The following is a 6,221-nucleotide window of genomic DNA, read 5'->3' on the forward strand; positions in this document are numbered from 1 at the left end:
CCATTTGGAAAGAAAGGAATAGAAGGGTATTTGAAGATAAGTCCAAAAACATAGAATATCTGATAGCAGGAGTGGGCAATATGATTTCTGCCTGGGCCCTAAGACTTCCAGAGTTCGACCAAGTACACAAGGAAGATCTGTTAGAGAACTTCTGGAATATTTTGGAATTGAATCCATGTAATTTTGATTCATTTTCAGTGTAATTCTGTTAAGAAGATGGTTTGTCATATAGACAACCAGTATTTTGAGATGTACTGCATCTTTTTCAATTTAATGAATTTCCTTTTTATTCTTCAAAAAAGAAAAACAATTCACCTGTCTGGATCACCCATATGCCACCCGAGAATGATTGGAATTGCAGATGTACTTATTGATGTGGACGCAGGCAGCAGCAGCAGTAATTTAGTGTTCTCAGAGCAGCAATTTAGTGTTCTCATCCTATCTTATCTATTCAGTATTCTTGCCTTATCTGCTTTCAGTAGTAGGGATTAGTAGGAGTCTTATCTATTCAGTGTTCTTATCTTATCAGTTCAGTAGTATGGATTAGTAGGGAGTCTTATCTTATCTTATCAGTTCAGTAGGATAGATTAAGGGAGTCTTATCTTATCTTATCTTATCTTATCAGTTCAGTAGGATAGATTAGTAGGGAGTCTTCCTAATTAGCAAGGAGTCTTCCTAAAAGTAGGACTCTTATCTCTTGTAATCTCCTATTTAAGGAGCTGAGAATATTGAATAAGATCATCGAAAATTTCAGTCAAGAAAGAGAGCAGAGTAGAGTTTGGTGATCTCTTGAACAAATCACCATTAAGGCGCCAAGATAGGTTCCTCAAGAAAAGGGAGGAACAGGAAAAACAGGAGGTTTTCCCCGTGGACTGACCCGTGGCGAGATTCTATTCCGTGGGCCCATAACACTTATGTTCTATTTACACCCCTAATATTTACATAAGGCATTTAAAGTTGCTCCATAAAGATTCTACATGAACTGCTTCTTAACTTTGATGTTACTCATATTTGTTGCCTATTTTGACTCTGGGTTCAGATAGCCAAGTCAATGCTAAAATAAACATCTATTCTGGTTTCATTCATATAGTAATGAAGTGAATTATGGAATCGTCTTATATAACACATTACTTTAATTTTCTTCATCTGTGTGCAGTGGGCGGTTGTCATGGGAACAGGTGCTGAGATATGCAAGGATACGCAAGAGATATATATCTCTCTATGTCTCCTTGCTTAAATCTGAAGCCAACCGGATGGTGGTTGATGATAATAAAGAAATTGAAGAACTAGATCGTGGACTTGATATTGAAGTCATTCTTCAGTGGAGGTATGAACTAATTCTAATATTATTGTCACTGTCAGTCTGGGAATATAAGTTAATTTGGAAGGAGTCAAGTCATGATTCTGATGGGCATTGGAGTTATTCATGATTGAAGGTGTCCTTGGAAAAATTCTTAGTGCTTCTAATTGCATTGTGAGAACTTAGTGCCTTTGCTTTCTAAATTGCATGTTGTGCCTTTTGCATTGACTACTTGCCTTATGCCCCTTTTTCCCCTGAAGGAGGACAATTATTAAAGTAATTCGGTAAGCTACATAAAAAGGAAAGGAAAGAAAAAGGTACCATAGCGAGGTTTAGAGTACTAACCTGCAAGATGTCATTGGTAAGGGTGTGGAATCATCTTCTTTCACGAAATCAACCTCTCTCTCTCTCTCTCTCTCTCTTATTATTATATATTGTTACGATCTCGATCCAGACAAATGCAGGTGCTAGCATGATGAAGATGCATATATAATATTGACTATGACAGTAATGAATGGCTTTAATGTCAGGTGTCAAAATGTTGGGTTCCTGAAATTTCTTACCTTCTTTTCTATGCTCATTTTTGTGGTATTTATGCAGGATGATGGCACACAAATTTGTGGAACAGTCCATAGAATCAGATCCTTACTTGAGAAAGCAAAAAACAAAGAAACCTTGGTGGTCATTAGGATGGTTGATAACCTGATACTAGTTCTTTATAGTTCTCATCATATTATATTTTGTAGTACATGTGCTGTGATTTTAATGATAGAATATCTTATTATCAGGACTGGGCAATCTTTCAAGGATGAGATTAACCTTGGAATTTCAGTGAGGAATATTGGGAACAATTAAACAAAACCATAGGTTACAAGGGAGGTGATGATGTGCAATTGCTGACAACTCAAGAGAGTGGGAACATACTCCATACCTCCTTGGAGGTTCACATGAAACATAATGCTTCGAAGCTTATTGCTGAGGCTCAACATTGTCTTGCTGAATTATCTTGTGAAGGGCTGGATTGCTCTGTCAGGCTCTATTCTAAGACTAAGGTTTTGACCTGAAATTGGCATCATATCGTTTGTCATCACCTAATGGGCTTTTGGCAGAGGTTTGAATCTTCTGCACTGACTTATGTTGCCCTTGTATTTATTGTTGTTATTTGTTCTCAAAAACCTGGTTGTAATCTGTACTTTGATACTTATGTTAAGGATCTGAATTTTTGCAGTATCCATGCAGAGTGCAGCAACTGATAATTCCTTGGTTAGTATCTTTTCATACAAACCTTTTGACGTTAAAGTAGACTGGAGTCTGGTTGCAAGAGCTTCACCATGCTACATGACTGTATGCTATTTTCCAGTTACTTCTCATAGATACTTTGTGTAGGTTTGTGGTCACTTACTGACATTTTTGGACAGTATTGGAAGGAGTCCACAGCTGCAGTTTCCATTTTTGGACAGTATTGTCAATTTCTTTGGAAACAGTACAGCTGTCAGCCAGACCATAGCTTTGGAAACTGCAGCTGTGGTTCAGGTCTTCTTTGGATCTTTTTGTTCCTTGTGACTTCTGAATGTTGCTATGCGATTCTAAAAGTGGTATATTGATTGTTGTTCCTCTTCTGTGAAGATGACTATTGATGGAGTCAAACGTAGTGCTCAGCAACAAGTGAATAGAGCATTGAAGGATCATACCAGGTTTTTACTTTTATAATTTTCTGATCTGAAGTTCAGTATTTAATGATGATTAACCATTTCTTAAGTTATCATATCATAATTCTAATCCAAGTTACTTGCCAAATCAATCAATGAGACAAATGGGAGAAGTTAACAGGCTGGTGGTCAGATTTTACCGAAATATCATCTTACTCATTTGGCTTGTAGCTGCACATACAAGAACTCATTATAGTTCTTTAAATTTAGATAAAATTTTCTTTAGTTCTGTGAAGTTTCCCTTTTCTCCTTTTTCAACCTATATGAATTACAAGTTTCTGAAGTCTGAACTAATGAATTTCATTTATTCACCTAAAAATAATCTTCAGACTGTAGTTCACAATATAACCACTACAAGAAAAACCGGCTAAGCCAGCGGTGTTAAGCCAGCAATCATAAAAAGCCACCATCATAGAAGAATCAATGGTGGCAATTTTAGCATAACCGCCACCAGTGGATCAAACCACGAATTAATATTCTACAGGGCGGCGGTTGAGTGAATGAAGCGGGCGTTGTTTGCATTGAATGGTATACTACAGTAAAGCATTTCTATTGGAGCTAGTCCATTGCTGATCCTTTACTTTTCCAAGAATAACACCCAAATACACCAAATCATAGTTCTTTAATCAACTGGATTAAAGAATGGTATATTAACTCCCTCATAGGCTAAGGAATCATCAATACAGAAGTTAGGATGCATTCCAAGAGGGTTCTACTTCCAATGTATGATCTAGGTGCTTAGCTTCCCTATTATGATGTCTAAAATTCAAAAGTCCTCTGTTATTTTATTGTAATCAGAAAAATATCCAGCATGCATTAAGACTATGTCAATGATTTTACCAAAGAAGATGGACCAAACCTAGGAAAGCACACTAAATCATCAAACCATGTGGTGAATAAGTGATAGTAATTAATTGTACAAATACTCACAACATAATCTTCATTTGGCAGCAATGATGCATGTACATATGCTTGACCAAATATACAAAACTAAGAAGGTATTATAATAATTACAAAATATACCTCTTAATTTTAATGAAGAAAAGGCCTATTCAACCAAACAAAAGTTCCAGCTAAACCCCATGCATCAGCCAAACTACAAACCAACAAGGCAGCATGGATGACAAAATAGAACAACCTCCAAAAGGAACTTGTTGACAGGTGTATTATAAGTACTGTACGCAGGTTTAGTGCCTGTAGGGGTATTTTTGTAATTTTGTAGTCCTCTTGTGTTGTATGGCCAGTATAGTATAAATACAAAAGCTTCACTCGCATGAAGTAGTTCTTTTGAGGCCTTAAGTCTGCAGCCTCTTCTCTCTTCTTCTTCTTCTTCTTCTTCCTTCCTTTCTTCTTCTTCTGCTCAACATGGTATCAGAGCAGGACCGACTAGGCCTGGAAAACAACCAACTGAGGTCTCTCTTCACTGCTGCGTAGAAGCTATAGTCCTGATGCTCGAAGACAAGGAAGAGGAAGCATTCTCTAATGCTGCGATTAGTCTTCACTGCCGAGTAGGGTTCGGCTACAAGAAAACTGACTGTTCAACTTCCTAGCGCAGAAAAGGGTTCTGCTTCATGTTTTCTGGGGTTGCTCGGCTAAGAAGACTGTAGAAAACCATTCCAGATGTTCGAAGAAGGGTTCTGGCCTGCAGAGAAGATTGGATCCATGAGTGTACTGCCTATTCACAGTTCAGGTGACCTGGGTACTGAACTGAAGTTTCTCTGTTTATGGTTCTCTTCTTGCACTCTTTCGATGGACTGTTAATGTCCAAAAATCTGAGTAGGGACTGTTCGGCTATTTTTGTTTTCCCTCCTCCGACTGTGTGTTGCTCTATTCAGCTCTCTAAGGGACTGTTGTTGAACTCTAAACCCTAAGTGACTGTTCGGCTGCCCTGGAAAGTGGATATCAGCCGATTAGGTGTGTTGAACCACCACTTGTATTGCTGTATTGCTGTTCCTACTGATTAAGTGTGGATATCAGCACTTGTATTGCTGTTCCTACTGTGAAGCTGCATGAAAGTTGTAAAATTGTAGATCATTTAGACCTGGTTACACTGCAAGTGCAGTGTTCGTATATTGTTCTGTGGACTCCTACAAAGTGTAGGTCAGACAAGCTAGTACTGCAGCTGCAGTGTTTGTGTTTGATTCTCTGTGAAACCGAAAATCAGCAAGTGCCTATTTGTGGACTGTAGCAGCTCTGTAAGGCAGTGTACCTTTGTTTTGAGTTCTTCTAAACCTAGAATCATGAATAAGGAAAGATTGTGGTGCACTAATTGTCAGAAGCCCCGGCACACCAAAGATACTTGTTGGGATCTCCATGGGAAAACCAAAGTGGGCTCAGGATTTACCTAAGAAGCAAAGCTCAGATGTAATTAGAAGACCCAGGCAACAAGGTACCAAGAAACACCACATGGTCAATATGGTTACTCGGGAGAATCAGCTCTCCACTTCTACTGTGACTCAAACACCACATGGCCAACATAGCTACTCTGGATCTGACCCAAGGGAGGATATTATTGTAAACTCCTTCCGTGACCATTTGGAGCTTTATGGTAGAGCAATTCGCCAGGTGGATGCTCCTCCCACCACCTCTTTTGCATCCACATTAGGTAATCTTGCCACAGCTTTCCATGCAGCTTCTCACAACCTTGACTCTCCATGGATCATCGATTCTGGAGCGTCAAAACACATGACTGGTATGTCCTCTTACTTTCAAACTTATCACCCTCTTTCCGGAAGAGATAAAGTGAGACTAGCTGATGGATCATACACTTCCATAGCTGGTCAAGGAACTTTCTCTCTTCCTCTCGGCCTTACTCTTTCTGATGTTCTTCATGTTCCAAAATTCCCTATGAATTTGTTCTCAGTCAGTAGTGTTACAAATTCCTTAAACTGTTCTGTGACTTTTTTCCCTACCTATTGTGTGATTCAGGATCTGACCTCGGGGAGGACGATTGGTAGGGGACGTATGGTTGATGGACTCTACATGCTGGAGAATACGGCTGACCTTCATGTTACAGAGTCTATGAGTCAGTTCAAAAAGAGTAAAATGTATTTGTGGCACTGTCGTCTGGGTCATTTGTCTTTTGAGACCTTGAAATTTGTTTTCCCAGAACTGTGTAAGTCAATGTCTGTTTCTAATCTTTCTTGTCAAACGTGTCAGTTAAGCAAGCATCGTAGAACTCAATTTCCTAAAAGAAATAGTAAATCTGAGTT

Source organism: Nelumbo nucifera, chromosome 3 (genome assembly GCF_055504915.1).
Source record: "Nelumbo nucifera cultivar China Antique chromosome 3, China Antique-T2T, whole genome shotgun sequence".
Lineage (NCBI taxonomy): Eukaryota > Viridiplantae > Streptophyta > Magnoliopsida > Proteales > Nelumbonaceae > Nelumbo > Nelumbo nucifera.